Consider the following 24,833-nt stretch of genomic DNA (forward strand, 5'->3'; position numbering starts at 1 on the left):
TTCTATCCTCCCTCTGAAGAAGGATGTGGGAACATTCCACTCCTCCTCAGATAGGGGCAAGCTAGCCTGGAATGGTCTATTCCAGTCTAGGTCTAACTCTAACCATGGTTTGCCCTCATATTGCTGCCACCTGCTGGTGTACATTTGGAATTACAGCAAATACATTCAATACAAATACAATCCCTACGGTACTCTCCCCTAAATCTACACAACTGAATATGCGACTGAATATGAATATGAAAATGAATATGAGAATACATTTGAAGATGTAGGTGCATATGTATATATTCATATGCGTTTTTTTAATCATAATTTTATGAAATTTGATATTTTTTAATAAAGTGATTTTATGCCATTTATGCAAATATTACTGCATGGGAACATTTAAATATATGTTTATTAAGAATGTGAGATTAAAGGGGTTCTGTACTTTCATTTAACTGATAATCTATCCTCTGGATAGATCATCAGCTTCTGATCGGCGGGGGTCCGGCACCCGGGACCCCCGCCGATCAGCTGTTTGAGAAGGCAGCGGCGCTCCAGCAGTGCCGCGACCTTCTCACTGTTTACCGCCGGGCCGCCGGCCCACTAACGTCACGACTAGTATCAACTAGCGTGGGCGCGGCTAAGCTCTGTTCATTTGAATGGAGCTTAGCCCCGCCCACGCTAGTTGATACTAGTCGCGACGTCAGTGGGTCGGCGGTAAACAGTGAGAAGGCCGCGGCGCTGCTGGAGCGCCGCTGCCTTCTCAAACAGCTGATCGGTGGGGGTCCCGGGTGTCGGACCCCCGCCGATCAGAAGCTGATGATCTATCCAGAGGATAGATCATCAGTTAAATGAAAGTGCAGAACCCCTTTAAGTGTTGGATTAATGGATCCAGTTCCAGGACTTTTGGATAACCTGTTACCCTAGATATTGCGGGATATATAAAGCCCTCGCAAGTAGTCCAGTTTGATAGCCACTGATGAAGGGGTGTAGACCCTGAAACGCGTTTGGTGCTAATACTGGACTTTGTTTGCAAACTATTTATGGAAACCTAATGCTACATTCCCGTAGATACCTGCAATTCTAACAGTTAATGAGAGCGGAGGCGGAGGGAAAGTAGGACCCAGGAGACTGGAGACGCTCTCCAGGAAGCGGCTACAGAGTCACGTGGGACACTACATCTGACTCTAAAACCACGCGGGACGCCGCGTTAGGTAAAGCCACATTGAATGCCGTGCCAAGCGGGCTGATAGAAGAAGTCTTCACAGGACACAGCCGGAGAACCCAGGAGCGGTAATGTACAACACCAGTACGATTAACACCGTGTATCTACATTGAGGGGAAATATATCCCTGATTCACCATACTAACATAACCCTGCCAATAACTATTTGTGCTGTCCGCCGATTACCATCTGGAGTTTATGGGACACAGCAGATCTGTGCAATTAGTGGAGTATACTTTACCATCTGATATTTTACAAGTGTGGACTTATTAGGGACACAGTAGATCTGTGTAATTAGTGGAGCATACTTTACCATCTGACGCTATACAAGTGTGGATTTATCAGTTACACTATATTCTGCATAAGTGTGGACTTTTATCTCAGTCACATCTTAGTCAGCAGGTTGGCTATTATCAGGCAGTGGATCCAAGCTTGCAGATATTATTGCTGTGCCACTACCTATACATCAATATATATAGCCTACACACACCCTTTAAAGGGATTGCCTGATTTTTCTTATTGATGATCTATCCTTAGGATAGGTCATCAATTTCAGATCGGGGGGGGGTCCGACACCTGTCACCCCTGCTGATCAGCTGTTTGAAGAGTGGTGAACGTGTGTAATTACAAGTATGACATCCCCATTCACTTTTATGGGATGGCTCCATCTATTCAAGTGCATAGGAAGGAGCTGTCCCATAGAAGTGAATAGGGACACCATACTTGTAATTGGGGATGAGCAAACCCGAACCGGAATCTTCGGGTTCGTAATGAACATTGTGGGGTACGGGCACCCAAATACGGACTTTGCCGCCGAAGTTTGTGTTCGGATGCTAAATAAAACTTGTTGAAAATCTGCAGTGCAGCCAATCAACAAGCTTTTAAGCTGTGGGCACATGGAAGTCATCACAATCATGCCTAGAATTGGCATGGCTGTGTTTGGTCGGTGCAGCACCTGACCCTATATGTATAAATGCCGGATGACGTGTTGAGCCACCATTCTGCTCTAACTAGTGTAGGGACAGGATGATGCTGCAGTGAGGGACAGTGTTAGGCTTTTCTTCTGGCTGTTAACTCTGTGAGTGACCTATAGCCATTTTTGGTCAGAGCAATATACCGTACATCCTTTGCATCAGTGACACAGAAATACAATACTTGGGGAACCGGGCTGTTAATTCTATGAGTGACCTATAACCCTTTTTTGGAGTGCAATACACCTCCTTTGCATCCGTGACACTGAAATAGAATAGTTAATCAGTCTGTTAATTCTCTAGGTGAAATTAACCCTTTTTTGGGGACTCAAAACACCTCCTCTGCCTCTTCCACCTTCACTGCCATGTCCACTGGGGGGCACATCTGAGGCTGATGGCCGGGGGCTGATGGGAGGCTGATGGCCGGGGGCTGATGGGAGGCTGAAGGCCGGGGGCTGTTGGGAGGCTTGGGGCCTGGGACACATCTGAGGCTGATGGCTGGGGGCTGATATAAGCCTGTGGGGTGATCTGAAGCTTGGGGTCTCATTTGAGGTCTGAATGGGGGTCTTATTTATATTGGGGCTATTAGCTGAGATCTGATTGTGGGTCTTATTGAGGTCTTATTAACATTGGGGGTGTGAGCTGAGTTCTGATTAACATTGGGGGTCTGATTGCTGGTCTGATCTAATGAAAACTATTTTTTCTCATTGTCCTAGTCTAAAACATAGGTGCGTCTTATAGGGAGAAAAAAAAATAAAAAAATAAGTAAAAGCTAGTGGTGTTTATTCACCCATGTGGATGGCAACGTTTCAGCTCATACAAGAGCCTTTTTCAAGCAATGAACACAATTCAAAAAGGGGTATATATAGGCCAACCCCTATGACATCACAGTGTAATCAATTAACAACCAAGTACAATAAAGTGCAAATAGTGCATGTGAAGATAAGTAGAAATATAAATATAGTAATACAAAATGCAAAAATGAATCAATAGTATATATCAAATACATAATATAATAAATGCATAATCGCAAAAAAGTGCATACAGATAAATTGATTGATCAATACATATCAGGTGTATGATAAAGTGTAGGTGGGAGGGACAAAACGATGCTGCCAAAGGGAGGGGGAGCGATGACATACCCAGTGCCGCCATCCATGCCACACATGTCGAACATCGCCACGTCCGGCGTTCAGGTGGATGCAGTGCGCAGGCGCCAAGTCGCGTGTGGAGCAAGATGTAACTTTCTCATGTGACGTAACCGGAGTATGCGCATTAGTGTAAAAAGCTTTGTCGGCCATCTTGGAAGTGGTAAAAACCTCAAATGGAAAAAACGCAGACAATAGATCGCATCAATGACGCGATGTGGTGTAATATCCTCAAATAGTGAGGATATGCGCAAGATGGCAATGAAAAAACACTTGAATCAAAAAGGGAATAAATAATACTAATCACTGTGTGTGCGCATAGCCTGATAATAGACAGAGTAGCGCAAAACGGAAAAAGTGCCGTTCACCTGATTGTGTGTCCATAAGGGGCAGAGAAGAGAATGCATGTGAGGATGCAACTCATCTCACAAATGCGCCAGTTGAAGCAATATACCATGCAACAAAATGTTGCGGGCATGCCACAAAAAGGCTCACAGCTCCCAATGGGCACACATACATAGCAGGACACACAATTGATAGTATAATGTACCAAGTATAGAAAAAGTATAAAAAAGGTTTAACCAAAGCAAAAAACAACATAAACACTGCATGGAAGCATGTAGGCAAATATGGAACACATCGGGTACGCATCACTTCTCCAACCCGCAGCATCATTCTTGTCTGTGAAGAAATAAATAAAAAAAATATATATAAGAAAATGGCTTAATGGTGTTCATAGTACACTATGTACCATCAAAAAGAAGACACATATCGCACACATAACAATTGTGGGGCAAACCACTCCTCTAAACATATATCCCCGGATTGTAATCCGCATTAAGCCCATTGGGTCTCAAGCTGTTGAGGGTATAGATCCAAAAAAGCTCTCTTTTTCTAAGGATCAACACCCTGTTGCCCCCACGTCTAGGCATGGGAATGTGGTCAATGGCCCAACATTTCAGATCTCTTTCGGAGTGTTGAAGCTCCGTAAAATGTTTGGCAACAGGGAGATCCTTTCTCTTTTTGCGTATGGACAATCGATGATTGTTCAGCCGCGTTCTGAGATCCGTCGATGTTTCACCCACATACAGTAATTTACACGGACAAATCAAAACATAAATTACATAATTGGAATTGCATGTGAGGTGAAATCGAATTGGGTAGGAAACTCCAGTGATGGGATGGACAAAGGTGGAACCCCTGCCCATATATTTGCAGTCAATGCAGCATAGACAGGGGAAACTACCCTTGCCATGTGTGGTTAGGGAGGTCTGAACAGACTTGGACCTAGGTCCAATGTCTGCTCTGACAAGTTGGTCACGCAAATTTCTGGAACGACAAAAAGAGAAGAGGGGTGGGGATATAAATTCTAAGATCTCACTATGACAACCACCCAGAATCCCCCAATGTCGCTTGATGATGCGATTGATAGCCTCACTTTGCTCCGTATATTTGGAAATGAAGGGTATCCGATTGATGGACCTATCGGACACTCCCCTCTCCAACGTGCTACTCCTATCTAAACTACGGACCTTGTGTTTGTGGGAATCAAGGAGCTGGGTGGGATACCCCCTATTCTGAAATTTCCTGGCCATGTTGTCCAAAGCCAGGTCAACTTGTTCAGGTTCAGAAACAATGCGTTTCACCCTAAGGAACTGAGAAAAAGGCAAATACTTAAGCATACTCCGTGGATGCCCACTGTTGAAACAGAGGAGAGTGTTCCTATCCGTGGGCTTAGTGTATAACCGTGTATGCAGCTTGCCCTGATTGAAAATGACTGTGGTATCTAAGAACTGTAACTCAGTCTCAGAATGGACCAAGGTGAATTGAAGGTCCCTATTGACACTATTGAGAAACCGGTGAAAATCATCAAGTTGGGCAATACTACCTGTCCAAATGAGGAAGATGTCGTCAATGTATCTCCACCACCGCACTTTTTATATATATATATATATATATATATATATATTTATTTATTTTTTTCATTATTTTTTATTTTTTTATGAGGGGTTATACCTGGGATCGCTTTTGTGGGGGTCAAAGGACACTTGTCTGTTCCATCCAATTCAGACCAAACACAGAGGAATACGTTTTAAGCTGACTTGTAGCCAGGTTTATTGATAAGGTTGCAGATAAAATAACACAAAACAGCAAAAGAAAACCTAGCCTTTCCGGCACTTACTATACAGGTGAAACTCAAAAAATTAAAATATTGTGCAAAAGTTTATTTATTTCAGTAAAACAACTTAAAAGGAGTTGCATTAATGCAACTTAAAATTAGAATATTGTGAAGAGGTTCAATATTCTAGGCTCAAAGTGTCAGCTAATTAATCCATACCCCCTGAGCAAAGGGGACCTGAGATTGTGACTTTGGGGTTTCATAAGCTGTAAGCTTGAAATATCTCGCTTTGCATGTAATGAGTCTATCTCATATATTAGTTTCACCGTTGCATTACTGAAATAAATAAACTTTGCACAATATTCTAATTTTTCGAGTTTCACCTGTAAATATAGCGTCCCTGCCTAAGGCCTCAAGCACACGACCGTATTTTTTTGCGGTCCACAAAACGGGGTTCCGTTTTTCCGTGATCCGTGACCGTTTTTTCGTCCGTGGGTCTTCCTTGATTTTTGGAGGATCCACGGACATGAATAAAAAGTCGTTTTGGTGTCCGCCTGGCCGTGCGGAGCCAAACGGATCCGTCCTGAATTACAATGCAAGTCAATGGGGACGGATCCGTTTGACGTTGACACAATATGGTGCAATTTCAAACGGATCCGTCCCCATTGACTTTCAATGTAAAGTCAGGAGTTAATATACCATGGGATCTGAGTTTTCTCCAATCCGATGGTATATTTTAACTTGAAGCGTCCCCATCACCATGGTGATGGGGACGCTTCAGGTTAGAATGTACTAAAAGAACTATGTACATGACTGCCCCCTGCTGCCTGGCAGGTGCTGCCAGGCAGCAGGGGGCAGCCCCCCCTTCCTCGTAGTTAACACATTGGTGGCCAGTGTGGCCGGCCCCCCCCCTCCCCTGTAGTTAACTCATTGGTGGCCAGTGCGGCCGGCCCCCCCCTCCCCTGTAGTTAACTCATTGGTGGCCAGTTGGCCCCCCCCTCCCCTGTAGTTAACTCATTGGTGGCCAGTGGGCCCCCCCCTCCCCTGTAGTTAACTCATTGGTGGCCAGTGTGGCCGGCCCCCCTCCCTCCCCTGTAGTTAACTCGTTGGTGGCCAGTGGGCCCCCCCCCTCCCTCCCCCTCCTAATTAAAATCTCCCCCCTATCATTGGTGGCAGCGGAGTGTACCGATCGGAGTCCCAGTTTAATCGCTGGGGCTCCGATCGGTAACCATGGCAACCAGGATGCTACTGCAGTTGCCATGGTTACTTAGCAATTTGTAGAACCATTATACTTACCTGCGAGCTGCGATGGTCTGCGTCCGGTCGGGAGCTCCTCCTACTGGTAAGTGACAGGTCCGGCCGGGAGCTCCTCCTACTGGTAAGTGACATGACCTGTCACTTACCAGTAGGAGGAGCTCCCGGCCATCGTGTGCATGAGGCCTAAGGCTAGGTACACACCTGAGCGTTTTACAGCGCGTTCCTACGCGCTGTAAAAATGCTCAACAGGCAGAAACTAATGTTTCCCTATGGGCATGGTTCTCACCTGAGCGTTTTACAGCGTGTACGAACGCGCTGTAAAATGCCCTAAGAAGTACAGGAGCTTCTTTGGGGCGTATTGTCGCGCGTTCCCGCCCATAGACTTCAGCGGGAATGCGCCTAAATGGGCGTTTGATTGTTTCCGCCCATTAAAAACGCCCGATAAAAACGCCTGTAAAAAGTGCTTATCAAATACGCTCAGGTGTGAACCCAGCCTTGCTGCTGGAAGGCTTCTCCCTGTCAGCTCACAAAACGAGACTTTCAGCAACCTTTTACTCACTTTTTTGGCTCTCACACAACCAGAAAGACTTCTGTGTCCCCAGGCAGAGAGAGACTGACTGACCTCCTGGCTATTATATCCCCACCCTTTGTGCTGCTTCATTCATTACCTCACAGGTACTTCACCTGCTACTCCACATAGGAGAGGAATCTTGGAAAAATATACCTCCCCTCTACCACCAATCCTGCATTGGTATATATATATATATATATATATACACACTACTACTCATATCCAGATATCTAAGGCTACTTTCACACTCGCGTTTGGTGTGGATCCGTCATGGATCTGCACAAACGCATCCGTTCAGATAATACAACCGCATGCATCCGTTCAGAACGGATCCGTTTGTATTATCTTTAACATAGCCGAAACAAATCCGTCTTGTACACCATTGAAAGTCAATGGGGGACGGATCCGTTTTCTATTGTGCCATATTGTGTCAGTGAAAACGGATCCGTCCCCATTGACTTACATTGCATGTGAGGACGGATCCATTTGGCTCAGTTTCTTCAGACGGACACCAAAATGCGACAAGCAGCGTTTTGTTGTCCGCCTCCAAAGCGGAACAGAGGCAAACCTAATGCATTCTGAGCGGATCCTTATTCATTCAGAATGCATTATGGGCAAAACTGATCCGTTTTGGACCATTTGTGAGAGCCCTGAACGGACCTCACAAGCGGAAACCAAAAGCCAGTGTGAAAGACATCAGTGCTATCTCCTTTATACAGAATAAACAGATGTTGATACTTAGATACAAACACTCACACGTATTTACTTACAAGCTGCAGGTTCTTTGTTCTCCTCCTTCTCCTCTGGTGTATTTTAGAGCATAAAGGATCTGCGATCATATGACACGGTCCTTTAGCCTACCATTACTATTTCTCATAGGTCATAGGTCCTTCATATGTACACCTATGACAGGCACGGGCCCCCAATGGGACTGGAGATGGCCCGGTCTGGCCTGAATTGTACAAAAAAAATACACAGCCCTCGGGCTCCTTCTTAACCACCTCAGCCCCCCTACCTTAAACACCCTTAATGACCAGGCCACTTTTTACACTTCTGACCTACACTACTTTCACCGTTTATTGCTCGGTCATGCAACTTACCACCCAAATGAATTTTACCTCCTTTTCTTCTCACTAATAGAGCTTTCATTTGGTGGTATTTCATTGCTGCTGACATTTTTACTTTTTTTGTTATTAATCGAAATTTAACGATTTTTTTTGCCAAAAAATGACATTTTTCACTTTCAGTTGTAAAATTTAGCAAAAAAAACGAGATCCATATATAAATTTTGCTCTAAATTTATTGTTCTACATGTCTTTGATAAAAAAAAATGTTTGGGTAAAAAAAAATGGTTTGGGTAAAAGTTATAGCGTTTACAAACTATGGTACAAAAATGTGAATTTCCGCTTTTTGAAGCAGCTCTGACTTTCTGAGCACCTGTCATGTTTCCTGAGGATCTACAATGGCCAGACAGTACAAACACCCCACAAATGACCCCATTTCGGAAAGTAGACACCCTAAGGTATTCGCTGATGTGCATAGTGAGTTCATAGAACTTTTTCTTTTTTGTCACAAGTTAGCGGAAAATGATGATTTTTTTTTTTTTTCTTACAAAGTCTCATATTCCACTAACTTGTGACAAAAAATAAAAACTTCCATGAACTCACTATGCCCATCAGCGAATACCTTGGGGTCTCTTCTTTCCAAAATGGGGTCACTTGTGGGGTAGTTATACTGCCCTGGCATTCTAGGGGCCCAAATGTGTGGTAAGGAGTTTGAAATCAAATTCTGTAATAAATGGCCGGTGAAATCCGAAAGGTGCTCTTTGGAATATGGGCCCCTTTGCCCACCTAGGCTGCAAAAAAGTGTCACACATGTGGTATCTCCGTATTCAGGAGAAGTTGGGGAATGTGTTTTGGGGTGTCATTTTACATATACCCATGCTGGGTGAGATAAATATCTTGGCAAAAGACAACTTTTACCATTTTTTTTATACATGGGCATAGTGAGTTCATGGAAGTTTTTATTTTTTGTCACAAGTTAGTGGAATATGAGACTTTGTAAGAAAAAAATAAATAAAAAAAAATCATCATTTTCCACTAACTTGTGACAAAAAATAAAAAATTCTAGGAACTCGCCATGCCCCTCAGGGAATACCTTGGGGTGTCTTCTTTCCAAAATGGGGTCACTTGTGGGGTAGTTATACTGCCCTGGCATTTTCCAGGGGCCCTAATGTGTGGTAAGTAGGTAAATGACCTGTGAAATCCTAAAGGTGTTTTTTGGAATGTGGGCCCCTTTGCCCACCTAGGCTGCAAAAAAGAGTCACACATGTGGTATCGCCGTATTCAGGAGAAGTTGGGGAATGTGTTTTGGGGTGTCATTTTATGTATACCCATGCTGGGTGAGAGAAATATCTTGGCAAAAGACAACTTTTCCCATTTTTTTATACAAAGTTGGCATTTGACCAAGATATTTCTCTCACCCAGCATGGGTATATGTAAAATGACACCCTAAAACACATTGCCCAACTTCTCCTGAGTACGGCGATACCAGATGTGTGACACTTTTTTGCAGCCTAGATGCGCAAAAGGGCCCAAATTCCTTTTAGGAGGGCATTTTTAGACATTTGGATACCAGACTTCTTCTCACGCTTTGGGGCCCCTAGAATGCCAGGGCAGTATAAATACCCCACATGTGACCCCATTTTGGAAAGAAGACACCCCAAGGTATTCAATGAGGGGCATGGCGAGTTCATAGAATTTTTATTTTTTTGGCACAAGTTAGCGGAAATTGATATTTTTTATTTTTTTCTGACAAAGTCTCCCTTTCCGCTAACTTGGGACAAAAATTTCAATCTTTCATGGACTCAATATGCCCCTCACAGAATACCTTGGGGTGTCTTCTTTCCGAAATGGGGTCACATGTGGGGTATTTATACTGCCCTGGCATTCTAGGGGCCCTAAAGTGTGAGAAGAAGTCTGGAATATAAATGTCTAAAAAATTTTACGCATTTGGATTCCGTGAGGGGTATGGTGAGTTCATGTGAGATTTTATTTTTTGACACAAGTTAGTGGAATATGAGACTTTGTAAGAAAAAAAAAATAAAAATTCCGCTAACTTGGGCCAAAAAAATGTCTGAATGGAGCCTTACAGGGGGGTGATCAATGACAGGGGGGTGATCAATGACAGGGGGGGTGATCAATGACAGGGGTGTGATCAATGACAGGGGGGTGATCAATGACAGGGAGGTGATCAGAGAGTCTATATGGGGTGATCACCCCCCTGTCTTTGATCACCCCCCTGTAAGGCTCCATTCAGATGTCCGTATGTGTTTTGCGGATCCGATCCATGTATCCGTGGATCCGTAAAAATCATACGGACATCTGAATGCAGCCTGACAGGGGGGTGATCAATGACAGGGGGGTGATCAATGACAGGGGGGGTGATCAATGACAGGGGGGTGATCAGGTAGTCTATATGGGGGAAGGCTCCAGGGAGACGCCTATATGTGTTTTGCGGATCCGATCCATCTATCAGTGGATCTGTAAAAATCATGCGGACATCTGAATGGAGCTTTACAGGGGTGGTGATCAATGACAGGGGGGTAATCAATGACAGGGGGGTGATCAGGGAGTCTATATGGGGTGATCACCACAGTCATTGATCACGCCCCTGTAAGGCTCCATTCAGGCGTCCGTATGCGTTTTGCGGATCCGATCCATCTATCAGTGGATCCGTAAAAATCATGCGGACATCTGAATGGAGCTTTACAGGGGGGTGATCAATGACAGGGGGGTAATCAATGACAGGGGGTGATCAGGGAGTCTATATGGGGTGATCAGGGGTGATCAAGGGTGATCAAGGGTGAATAAGGGGTTAATAAGTGACGGGGGGGGGGGGGTGTAGTGTAGTGTAGTGTGGTGCTTGGTGCAACATATTACTGAGCTACCTGTGTCCTCTGGTGGTCGATCCAAACAAAGGGGACCACCAGAGGACCAGGTAGCAGGTATATTAGACGCTGTTATCAAAACAGCGTCTAATATACCTGTTAGGGGTTAAAAAAAATCACATCTCCAGCCTGCCAGCGAACGATCGCCGCTGGCAGGCTGGAGATCCACTCTCTTACCTTCCGTTCCTGTAAGCGCGCGCCTGTGTACGCGCGTTCACAGGAAATCTCGGCCATCGCGAGATGACGCGTATATGCGTCGTTGAGCGCAGGGCTGCCACCTCCGTAACGCGAATCTGCGTTAGGCGGTCCGGAGGTGGTTAACCTAGCCCTGAACTCTACTTCAACTGTAGTTACTCCACTGCCCTCACTGTTTTTTGGTGGGAATTTTCCCACCAAAATATAGGTTTAATCTCTGGGCAGAATTGCCAGGATAGTAGCTACATAGTGATTGGTTACTGTGGTATAGACATTTTAGGGCAGAATTGCATGGGATAGTAACTGCATGGTGATTGGTTACTGTGGTATGGTCATCTCAGGGCAGAATTGCCTGGGATAGTAACAGCATGGTGATTGGTTACTGTGGTATAGACATTTTAGGGCAGAATTGCCTGGGATAGTAACTGCATGGTGATTGGTTACTGTGGTATGGACATTTCTAGGCAGAATTGCTCAGGATACTACATAGTGATTGGTTACTGTGGTAAAGCCATCTCTGGGCAGAATTGCCTAGGATAGTAACTGCATGGTGATTGGTTACTGTGGTATGGTCATCTCAGGGCAGAATTGCCTGGGATAGTAACAGCATGGTGATTGGTTACTGTGGTATAGACATTTTAGGGCAGAATTGCCTGGGATAGTAACTGCATGGTGATTGGTTACTGTGGTATGGACATTTCTAGGCAGAATTGCTCAGGATACTACATAGTGATTGGTTACTGTGGTAAAGCCATCTCTGGGCAGAATTGCCTAGGATAGTAACTGCATGGTGATTGGTTACTGTGGTATGGTCATCTCAGGGCAGAATTGCCTGGGATAGTAACAGCATGGTGATTGGTTACTGTGGTATAGACATTTTAGGGCAGAATTGCCTGGGATAGTAACTGCATGGTGATTGGTTACTGTGGTATGGACATTTCTAGGCAGAATTGCTCAGGATACTACATAGTGATTGGTTACTGTGGTAAAGCCATCTCTGGGCAGAATTGCCTAGGATAGTAACTGCATGGTGATTGGTTACTGTGGTATGGTCATCTCAGGGCAGAATTGCTAAGGATAGTAACTGCATGGTGATTGGTTACTGTGGTATGGACATCTTTGGGTAGAATTGCCTAGGATAGTAACTGCATAGTGATTGGTTACTGTGGCAGGGATCTCAAGCAGGGGCGGACTGACCGGTCGGGCATTTCGGACATGGTCCGAGGGCCCAGCCGGGATGGGGGCCCGCCCCAGAATAACATAACACCGGGCCCACACACTGTAATAGTAATATTCCTATGTGAACAACTTGAAACCCCCTGCGATCCTCTCCCTCTCTGTACTCACAACCTCAGTAGCATAAAGGCAGCAGCAGGCAGTGTAATAGGAGCCGACAGTGGAAGCTAGCCCCGCCCCTCCCCGCCCTCCAACCAATCAGAGGCAACCAGAAGTCCAGCACTGACTCACAGCACAGGGGGAGTCGCAGGGACTCAGAGAATCGTCTGAGTTTATTAGTTAAAAGAATCGAATGAGTCACAGACTGTGTCACCGAGTCCCTGCCAGGCTTCCTGCTCTGCGGCTCCCTGTCTCCTGACAAGTCCGTTCCGGGGACGGGGGGGGGGGGGGGGGGGGGGGGGGGGGGGGGGGGGGGTATAGTATTGCATGTAGCAGAGCTGTGTGTGTACAGTGTGCTTGCAGCAATGTAGCAGAGCTGTGTGTGTACAGGGTGCTTGCAGCAATGTAGCAGAGCTGTGTGTGTACAGGGTGCTTGCAGCAATGTAGCAGAGCTGTGTGTGTACAGGGTGCTTGCAGCAATGTAGCAGAGCTGTGTGTGTACAGGGTGCTTGCAGCAATGTAGCAGAGCTGTGTGTGTACAGGGTGCTTGCAGCAATGTAGCAGAGCTGTGTGTGTACAGGGTGCTTGCAGCAATGTAGCAGAGCTGTGTGTGTACAGGGTGCTTGCAGCAATGTAGCAGAGCTGTGTGTGTACAGGGTGCTTGCAGCAATGTAACAGAGCAGGAAGCCTGGCAGGGACTCGGTGACATGTCTCTGACTCATTTGATTCTTTTAACTAATAAACTCTTAGACCATTATCTAAATCCCTGCAATAACTATACAGTGTAATTACATCAGTCTGCTCCACTGCAGCAGAGCTGTGTTTGCCAGGAGCGAGTCCCTCCAGACCTTCGGTTCACTTGAGAGCCGACTCAGCAAGTGAACCGAAGATTCGATGAGCTGAGCATGCGCAGTGATCTTCAGTTCACTTGCTTCTGCCGGCTCAGGAAGTGAACCGAAGATCCGATTCATGAAAAAGATCCGAACTTCCCATCTCTAAAACTCAGTAGCAGGCCGGGCGGCAGCGCAACTCACTGACGTCACGCGCCTGCTCCGCCTGCTTCATTCATACAGTGGGAGGAGCAGGCGCGTGACGTCAGTGAGTTGCGCTGCCGCCCGGCCTGCTACTGAGTTTGTGAGTACAGAGAGCTCAGAGGGAGAGGATCGCAGGGGATTTTAAGTTGCTCATATCGGAAATATTAGTATTACAGTGAGCGGGGCCCGGTGTAATAGAATACAGTGACTGTACCGGGCCCCGCTGCCATTACAACACCAGATGCCGGTGTTCCGTTTACTTGACAGTATTATGTCTATATCGTGGGAGATAGTTTTGCATTACGTCTAGCTTGAACTGCTGACTAATATAAAATTTTAAATCTTTATTTCATTTCCTTAAAACTATTTTCCACGATATAGACATAATACTGTCAATTAAACGTCACAGAGGTGCTGAAGAGGTCTAGATATTTGCATTTTGTTAACCTCTACTGCGCCTGCGCCAAGTCGTCTTTTTCGCGCATGCGCAGTGTATTGGGGATCATTCACTCACAGGGACACTGTTATGGGGGATCTTTGGATGATACTGTATATGCTGCTATATATGTGTCATCCACAGATCCCCCCCACAACAGTGTGTCATCCACAGAGCCCCCCCCCCACAACAGTGTGTCATCCACAGAGCCCCCCCCCACAACAGTGTGTCATCCACAGAGCCCCCCCCACAACAGTGTGTCATCCACAGAGCCCCCCCCCCACAACAGTGTGTCATCCACAGAGCCCCCCCCCCACAACAGTGTGTCATCCACAGAGCCCCCCCCCCCCCCCACACCACACCATCATTTTATTTGGCTATTCCCCACCCCTCTTGTAATTGTTCCGCTACTTGTGGGCTGTGCAGGAATGAGTTGAGTCACTTCGGTGGTCAATCCCGTCCTGCAGCGCGTGATCCCGCAAGACCTACCGCTGTAGGTCACGGGTCTCGCGGGATCACGCGCCTCAGGATGGGATTGCGCACCGAAGTGACTGAACTCATGCCCATGTAGCCCGCAAGTAGCGGATCAGTGGAACAAGTACAAGGTGGGTGGGGGGATGATCGGTGGGGTTGCCCAGACGGCTAGGCCCTTCACAGTAGTTATTAACCCCTTTCAGCAGTCAGTCCCCCATTCACTGAAGGGGAGACTGCTGAAAGGGATTAATAACTACTGTGAAGGGCCTCCCCCCCTTTCACAGTAGTTATGCCCAGATATGTGCCCCCTTCACAGTAGTTATGCCCAGATATGTGCCCCCTTCACAGTAGTTATGCCCAGATATGTGCCCCCTTCACAGTAGTTATGCCCACACTGCTTCTAACAGAGGCTCACTAATGGACGCTGAGATTAGATCACCCCATATGAGAGCATTGAATCAATGCTTTCCTATGGGGAAAAATCTGACCCTGGAGGTCATCATGCAGGGTGTGAGGAAATCCAGCGTCAGATACCGGACCAAAGGTCTGTTTTACTCCAGGAAGCCCTCAGGTGGCTGCCAGCGACTAGAGGCTGACTTATTGCTGGAACGTAAACAATGCAGTTTCTCTAGAACATTGCAGCTCGATTTGCAAAAGGGACACTGTACCCAGACCACGTCAATGAGCTGAAGTGGTCTGGGTGCCTTTTGTGTCACTTTAACTTTGAAATCTTATTAAAGATTGTGTAGGGTGTGGCTGGAGGCGGGGCATGGAGGCGGGACAAGGGTGCGGCTTGCAGCAGAACATGGGTGGGGCCTGTAAGGGGGCCCTTGATTTATTTTGCCCGGGGGCCCTGAGGGATCTCAGTCCGCCCCTGATCTCAAGTCTCCCGGAGGTTCAGGGAGTCTCCCGCTATTAGATAGCGGCTCCCTGACACCCGCAGGAAAGGTTCACTGATAGCAGAGCAGAGAGATAAGAGAAGTGACAGGACAGAGTTTATATTACAGGTTGAATTAACCCTTTAGGGTCAAATTGGCTTCTCAAGGAGATATACAGTACAGACCAAAAGTTTGGACACACCTCATTCAAAGAGTTTTCTTTATTTTCATGACTATGAAAATTGTAGATTCACACTAAGGCATCAAAACTATGAATTAACACATGTGGAATTATATACATAACAAACAAGTGTGAAACAACTGAAAATATGTCATATTCTAGGTTCTTCAAAGTAACCACCTTTTGCTTTGATTACTGCTTTGCACATTCTTGGCATTCTCTTGATGAGCTTTAACCACCTCAGCCCCCCTACCTTAAACACCCTTAATGACCAGGCCACTTTTTACACTTCTGACCTACACTAATTTCACCGTTTATTGCTCGGTCATGCAACTTACCACCCAAATGAATTTTACCTCCTTTTCTTCTCACTAATAGAGCTTTCATTTGGTGGTATTTCATTGCTGCTGACATTTTAACTTTTTTGTTATTAATCGAAATTTAACGATTTTTTTGCAAACAAATTACATTTTTCACTTTCAGTTGTAAAATTTTGCAAAAAAAAACGACATCCATATATACATTTTTCTCTAAATTTATTGTTCTACATGTCTTTGATAAAAAAAATGTTTGGGTAAAAAAAAAATGGTTTGGGTAAAAGTTATAGCGTTTACAAACTATGGTACAAAAATGTGAATTTCCGCTTTTTGAAGCAGCTCTGACTTTCTGAGCACCTGTCATGTTTCCTGAGGTTCTACAATGCCCAGACAGTAGAAAAATCCCACAAATGACCCCATTTCGGAAAGTAGACACCCTAAGGTATTCGCTGATGGGCATAGTGAGTTCATAGAACTTTTTATTTTTTGTCACAAGTTAGTGGAAAATGATGATTTTTTATTTTTATTTTTTCTTACAAAGTCTCATATTCCACTAACTTGTGACAAAAAATAAAAACTTCCATGAACTCACTTTGCCCATCACGAAATACCTTGGGGTGTCTTCTTTCCAAAATGGGGTCACTTGTGGGGTAGTTATACTGCCCTGGCATTTTAGGGGCCCAAATGCGTGCGAAGTAGTTTGAAATCAAAATCTGTAAAAAATGGCCGGTGAAATCAGAAAGGTGCTCTTTGGAATGTGGGCCCCTTTGCCCACCTAGGCTGCAAAAAAGTGTCACACATCTGGTATTACCGTACTCAGGAGAAGTTGGGCAATGTTTTTTGGGGTGTCATTTTACATATACCCATGCTGGGTGAGAGAAATATCTTGGCAAAAGACAACTTTTCCCATTTTTTTTATACAAAGTTGGCATTTGACCAAGATATTTATCTCACCCAGCATGGGTATATGTAAAATGACACCCCAAAACACATTGCCCAACTTGTCCTGAGTACGGCAATACCACATGTGTGACACTTTTTTGCAGCCTAGGTGGGCAAAGGAGCCCACATTCCAAAGAGAACCTTTAGGATTTCACAGGTCATTTTTTACACTTTTTGATTTCAAACTACTTACCACACATTAGGGCCCCTAGAATGCCAGGGCAGTATAACTACCCCACAAGTGACCCCATTTTGGAAAGAAGACACCCCAAGGTATTCCGTGAGGGGCATGGCGAGTTCCTAGAATTTTTTATTTTTTGTCACAAGTTAGTGGAAAATTATGATTTTATTTTTTTTTTTTCTTACAAAGTCTCATATTCCACTAACTTGTGACAAAAAATAAAAACTTCCATGAACTCACTATGCCCATAACAAAATACCTGGGGGTGTCTTCTTTCCAAAATGGGGTAACTTGTGGGGTAGTTATACTACCCTGGCATTTTAGGGGCCCGAATGCGTGAGAAGTAGTTTGAAATCAAAATCTGTAAAAAATGGCCTGTGAAATCCGAAAGGTGCTCTTTGGAATGTGGGCCCCTTTGCCCACCTAGGCTGCAAAAAAGTGTCACACATCTGGTATTGCCGTACTCAGGAGAAGTTGGGCAATGTGTTTTGGGGTGTCATTTTACATATACCCATGCTGGGTGAGATAAATATCTCGGTCAAATGCCAACTTTGTATAAAAAAAATGGGTAAAGTTGTCTTTTGCCAAGATATTTCTCTCACCCAGCATGGGTATATGTAAAAAGACACCCCAAAACACATTGCCCAACTTCTCCTGAGTACGGGGATACCAGATGTGTGACACTTTTTTGCAGCCTAGGTGGGCAAAGGGGCCCACATTCCAAAGAACACCTTTCGGATTTCACCGGCCATTTTTTACAGATTTTGATTTCAAACCACTTCTCAAGCATTCGGCCCCTGAAATGCCAGGGCAGTATAACTACCCCACAAGTGACCCCATTTTGGAAAGAAGACACCCCAAGGTATTTCGTGATGGGCATAGTGAGTTCATGGAAGTTTTTATTTTTTGTCACAAGTTAGTGGAATATGAGACTTTGTAAGAAAAAATAAATAAAAATCATCATTTTCCGCTAACTTGTGACAAAAAATAAAAAATTCTACGAACTCGCCATGCCCCTCACGGAATACCTTGGGGTGTCTTCTTTCCAAAATGGGGTCACTTGTGGGGTAGTTATACTGCCCTGGCATTCTAGGGGCCCTAATGTGTGGTAAGTAGGTAAATGACCTGTGAAATCCGAAAGGTGCTCTTTGGAATGTGGGCCCCTTTGCCCACCTAGGCTGCAAAAAAGTGTCACACATGTGGCATCGCGTATTCAGGAGAAGTTGGGCAATGTGTTTTGAGGTGTCTTTTTACATATACTCATGCTGGGTGAGAGAAATATATTGGCAAAAGACAACTTTTCCCATTTTTTATACAAAGTTGGCATTTGACCAAGATATTTATCTCACCCAGCATGGGTATATGTAAAATGACACCCCAAAACACATTGCCCAACTTCTCCTGAGTACGTCGATACCAGATGTGTGACACTTTTTTGCAGCCTAGATGCGCAAAGTGGCCCACATTCCTTTTATGAGGGCATTTTTAGACATTTGGATCCCAGACTTCTTCTCACGCTTTAGGGCCCCTAAAATGCCAGGGCAGTATAAATACCCCACATGTGACCCCATTTTGGAAAGAAGACACCCCAAGGTATTCAATTAGGGGCATGGCGAGTTCATAGAAATATTTTTTTTTTGGCACAAGTTAGCGGAAATTGATTTTATTTATTTTTTCTCACAAAGTCTCCCTTTCCGCTAACTTGGGACAAAAATTTAAATCTTTCATGGACTCAATATGCCCCTCAGCGAATACCTTTGGGTGTCTTCTTTCCGAAATGGGGTCACATGTGGGGTATTTATACTGCCCTGGCATTCTAGGGGCCCTAAAGCGTGAGAAGAAGTCTGGAATATAAATGTCTAAAAAATTTTACGCATATGGATTCCATGAGGGGTATGGGGAGTTCATGTGAGATTTTATTTTTTGACACAATTTAGTGGAATATGAGACTTTGCAAGAAAAAAAAAAAAATTTCCGCTAACTTGGGCCAAAAAAATGTCTGAATGGAGCCTTACAGGGGGGTGATCAATGACAGGGGGTGATCAGGGAGTCTATATGGGGTGATCACCCCCCTGTCATTGATCATCCCCCTATAAGGCTCCATTCAGATGTCCGTATGTTTTTTTATAGCGGATCCGATCCATGTATCTGTGGATCCGTAAAAAACATACGGACATCTGAATGCAGCCTTACAGGGGGGTGATTAATGACAGGGGGGTGATCAATGACAGGGGGGTGATCAGGGAGTCTATATGGGGTGATCACCCCCCTGTCATTGATCACCCCCCTGTAAGGCTCCATTCAGACGTCCGTATGTGTTTTGCGGATCCGATCCATGTATCAGTGGATCCGTAAAAATCATACGGACGTTTGAATGGAGCCTTACAAGGGGGTGATCAATGACAGGGGGGTGATCATGGAGTCTATATGGGGTGATATATGGGGTGATCACCCCCCTGTCATTGATCACCCCCCTATAAGGCTCCATTCAGATGTCCGTATGTGTTTTGCGGATCCTATCCATGTATCAGTGGATCCGTAAAAATCATACGGACGTCTGAATGGAGCCTTACAAGAGGGTGATCAATGACAGGGGGGTGATCAGGAAGTCTATATGGGGTGATATATGGGGTGATCACCCCCCTGTCATTGATCACCCCCCTATAAGGCTCCATTCAGATGTCCGTATGTGTTTTGCGGATCCTATCCATGTATCAGTGGATCCGTAAAAATTATACGGACGTCTGAATGGAGCCTTACAAGGGGGTGATCAATGACAGGGGGGTGATCAGGGAGTCTATATGGGGTGATCACCCCCCTGTAAGGCTCCATTCAGACGTCTGTATGTGTTTTGCGGATCCGATCCATGTATCAGTGGATCCGTAAAAAACATACGGACATCTGAATGCAGCCTTACAGGGGGGTGATCAATGACAGGGGGGTGATCAATGACAGGGGGGTGATCAGGGAGTCTATATGGGGTGATCACCCCCGTCATTGATCACCCCCCTGTAAGGCTCCACTCAGACGTCCGTATGTGTTTTGCGGATCCGATCCATGTATCAGTGGATCCGTAAAAATCATACGGACGTCTGAATGGAGCCTTACAGGGGGTGATCAATGACAGGGGGGTTATCAATGACAGGGGGGTGATCAGGGAGTCTATATGGGGTGATCACCCCCCTGTAATGCTCCATTCAGACGTCTGTATGTGTTTTGCGGATCCGATCCATGTATCAGTGGATCCGTAAAAATCATACGGACGTCTGAATGGAGCCTTACAGGGGGTGATCAATGACAGGGGGGTTATCAATGACAGGGGGGTGATCAGGGAGTCTATATGGGGTGATCAGGGGTTAATAAGGGGTTAATAAGTGACAGGGGGGGTGTAGTGTAGTGTGGTGCTTGGTGCTACTTATTACTGAGCTACCTGTGTCCTCTGGTGGTCGATCCAAACAAAAGGGACCACCAGAGGACCAGGAAGCAGGTATATTAGACGCTGTTATCAAAACAGTGTCTAATATACCTGTTAGGGGTTAAAAAAATCGCATCTCCAGCCTGCCAGCGAACGATCGCCGCTGGCAGGCTGGAGATCCACTTGCTTAGCTTCCGATCCTGTGAACGCGCGCGCCTGTGTGCGCGCGTTCACAGGAAATCTTGCGTCTCGCGAGATGACGCATATATGCGTGAATGACGCATATATGCGTGACTCTGCGCAGGGCTGCCGCCTCCGGAACGCGATCCTGTGTTAGGCGGTCCGGAGGCAGTTAAGAGGTAGTCCCCTGAAATGGTTTTCACTTCACAGGTGTGCCCTGTCAGGTTTAATAAGTGGGATTTCTTGCCTTATAAATGGCGTTGGGACCACCAGTTGCGTTGAGGAGAAGTCAGGTGGATACACAGCTGATAGTCCTACTGAATAGACTGTTAGAATTTGTATTATGACAAGAAAAAAGCAGCTAAGTAAAGAAAAACGAGTGGCCATCATTACTTTAAGAAATGAAGGTCAGTCAGTCAGCCGAAAAATTGGGAAAACTTTAAAAGCAAGGGCTATTTGACCATGAAGGAGAGTGATGGGGTGCTGTGCCAGATGACCTGGCCTCCACAGTCACCGGACCTGAACCCAATCGAGATGGATTGGGGTGAGCTGGACCGCAGAGTGAAGGCAAAAGGGCCAACAAGTGCTAAGCATCTCTGGGAACTCCTTCAAGACTGTTGGAAGACCATTTCAGGGGACTACCTCTTGAAGCTCATCGAGAGAATGCCAAGAGTGTGCAAAGCAGTAATCAAAGCAAAAGGTGGCTACTTTGAAGAACCTAGAATATGACATATTTTCAGTTGTTTCACACTTGTTTGTTATGTATATAATTCCACATGTGTTAATTCATAGTTTTTATGCCTTCATAGTCATGAAAATAAAGAAAACTCTTTGAATGAGAAGGTGTGTCCAAACTTTTGGTCTGTACTGTATATGTTAAAGGCATCCCTTCTTCTGTCTCATTCAGTAGCTATATAACTATTGAGAGAGATGTATTTTTTTTTAAATACATTTAACCCTCCATTTTAATTATATTATTTACCCCAGTGTTAAATTCACACCCCCTGTATGCTTGATTTTTTTCCTACAGTGGGGTAGATAATTATACACAGGGTTTTAAAGAATAAACTTCCTGACTGAGACCAAGAGCCGACTCAGCGAGTCAGCAAGTGAATCAAAGCATCCGCGCATGCGCATTGCGCAACCTAAGCTTCGGTTCACTTGCTTCTTGTCAGCTCAGCGAATGAACCGATTCATGTGAACTTCCCATCTCTAGTTTACTCGCAGTAAACCTTTCCGGCAACCTGTAGCAGTGTCCCCTTCTCGGCGCGTGCGCACAGTGCAAGAAGAAGCCGATGCCAGCAGTCGGCAACGGCGCATCAGGCTGAGCCTGTGCGCACACGCGGGATCTCAAAGCGGGAGGAGGGGGAGGGAGGGAGAGGCGGCACTGAGGAGTAGAAGGCGGCGCTGGGAACGAACGGCGATGCGTGTGGCCGGGCACCATGCATCCACAGACCTCCCCTGCTTGGGCACCTTAATTCAGTGATTGACAGGTTAGTAAAACCTGTTTTTCCGCAGAATAAAGCCACAAATAGCTTTTATAAGGCCACCTTAGAAATCAGAATGCTACCCTGGACATGAGCAGATGTTTAGCTCACAGGGCTTATAGGTGGTGACAGAATCCCTTTAATCATATACAGAAATATGATAATTTGGGGCAGGGTTATGAGCCCAGGCCTCCACACCATAGAGCAAAGTGTGCAGATACTGCATATGTTTGGAAAATGTAATAAAAATTTTGTGAAAGAAAACCTCCCTGAAATGAGAAGTACACCTCCCTGAAATGAGTTTTTGCAGGTTGGGATGTCTGCTGTGGTATAGACATTTTAGGGCAGAATTGCTAAGGATAGTAAATGCATGATGATTGATTACTGTGGTATGGACATCTCTGGGAAGAATTGCTCAGGATACTACATAGTGATTGGTTACTGTGACATGGGAACACCAAAGCACCACAACCATAAACAAAAGCATATATGTCATGTGTGGAACCATGCCAACTGACTAAACCCACTGAATAGAACCACACATATAAGTATGGAAAAATATCTTTATTACACATAATCATATCAACATTATACAGAAAATATACAATATAAAATCCGCGGGTAAGAGCTATAAAGCAAGAATCACCCCCCACACACACACACACAAATACTATAGACCTATTTTACATATGCAAATAATAAATGCACACCAACAGGTAACGCATAATAAAGTGCTAATGTTATAGGGTATAATGCAGTCATCTATGGCCGGATCAGTAGGGAAAGTCCAAAACTCATCTCACATAGCCAGGACACACCCAGGTTCCCCCATAAAATATGGTCCAAACTCAGTGGCTCCAACTTAGGGGAATCCCAGTAAGTGTCACTAACAGCAGTCAGAGTGATATGGACAATCACCACGCAACACAGACAAATGATATACTGACCCTGGCATCCGTGGGGAGGGAAAAGGAGGACGACTCCCTGACGTACGTTTTGCCTTAGCTTTATCCAAGGTAATGGAATGGCGAAACGTACGTCACTGCAGTAGGAGAGCTTTAAAGGAAATCTGTCACAAGGATAATTGCTATTGAAGTAAAGCCATGGCCTAATGACACTTAGTACCTTTTTTCAAGATGTGCCTTTGATCCAGCAAAATCCAATTTATTTGGTATGCAAATGAGCCAGTAAGGTGCCCAGAGGGGCGTCACTCTTGCAGGAAGGAGCCCAGACACGCCCCCTGCCACAATGTGTCCACCCTCAAAAGACTTAAAACCCCGTCCCAGGTCCCGCTAAACCACGCCCCTGATCTGAGTGTGATCCTACAGCAGTGAAGATAAATGGCTGGGTTGTTATGGAAACCTGGAGTAAAACTGTGTATATGGAGGCTGAAGGACCTGCAAGCTTCTATTGGCTGATAAGGGTCATGTGACCAAGCTTCTATTGGCTAATAAATTTTTGGGAAATATCTCAGGAACGGTACATCCTAAAGAGCTGAGACCTTTTCTAAAACCTTCCCGGACACCTGATGTACCTGTGTGCCAAATGTCGTGATTGTAAATTAGACGGTACAGATTCCTTTAGCGAACATACACACTCATACACACACACACATACACTCAGCTTTATATATTAGAAGATTGTTGTTGCATGAAGTTTAATTTGATTTAATTATAGTTGACTTTATTAGTGATGATTAAATGATAAAGGTTAACTAAAAAAAAGCCATGGGCAATCATTTTCCACCCAATAGGTTGTGTGTATTGTGAGGGGTAGCTTTCTTTCAGGGGATCATGCTCACAGGTACAGCTTCAGGACACCAGGTTTCATGGAGGACATAGGACACATAATGACCCAACCATAACTATAACCAGTAAATAAGACACCAAACACTTAATTGGAGAAATTAGGCCGTGTTGCTTTATTATGGGGTTACCGAAATTTAATGAACCAGTGAATCTTTAATAAAAACCATGAACCAAGGTCAAGTATTAGACCAATAAAACCAATGACAACCAAGCCCACCTAGCATTAGCTGGGTGACTTTTACCCCCTAATAAGCAACACGACGGAAAAAAGGGAAGGGTGGGCGGGGCTCAGGTCCGGATCTTCTTAACACTGCAGCAGCTGATAGCGATGTCCCGTCTTTTATTTCCACAGGGATTCAAGCTACAGGACTGCTTCTCCAATCAGCTGAAGAGGATTTTCCCGCCGCTTGTGCAACTGGCCAATCATCTTCCTGAGATCTGACAGCTGTCAATATCCAACATCTGACAGGACCAGCTGGATCCGGATAAAACCAGGTAGGACCTGTCAACATAAGAGAGGGGGGGGGGGGAGGAAAAAGCAACCACACAACAATACTGAAAATGCCAGAACATAACACCAGCACAAGCAAAATGACAAAAATAATAAACACTCGCCCGTCCAGGCTCTAACTAAACATAATATTCCTGACTCACCTAAGTCCCTGGTCACACCCTGCGAACACATGCGGCTTTCTCAGCCAATGTCCCACAGCCTCCTGGCTGTACAGAGCACAGTGTCTCTTGGG

The 24,833-nt window shown here is 45.2% G+C and overlaps 1 protein-coding gene and 1 long non-coding RNA gene across 2 annotated transcripts in view; one reads left to right on the top strand and one right to left on the bottom strand.

Annotated features, from left to right (window-relative positions):
- Positions 1-24,833, top strand: part of LOC120986333 (chromaffin granule amine transporter-like) — a 281,401-nt gene that overhangs the window by 82,492 nt on the left and 174,076 nt on the right. The window lies entirely within an intron of this gene.
- LOC120986336 lies at positions 1,128-24,576 on the bottom strand. The gene is made up of 4 exons (XR_005775670.1): positions 24,438-24,576; positions 23,873-23,875; positions 7,043-7,050; positions 1,128-1,140 (listed from the first exon to the last, which is right to left on the bottom strand). It is a non-coding gene; the product is annotated as an uncharacterized LOC120986336 (long non-coding RNA).

This window comes from Bufo bufo, chromosome 1, assembly GCF_905171765.1.
Source record: "Bufo bufo chromosome 1, aBufBuf1.1, whole genome shotgun sequence".
NCBI classification, from domain to species: Eukaryota; Metazoa; Chordata; class Amphibia; order Anura; family Bufonidae; genus Bufo; species Bufo bufo.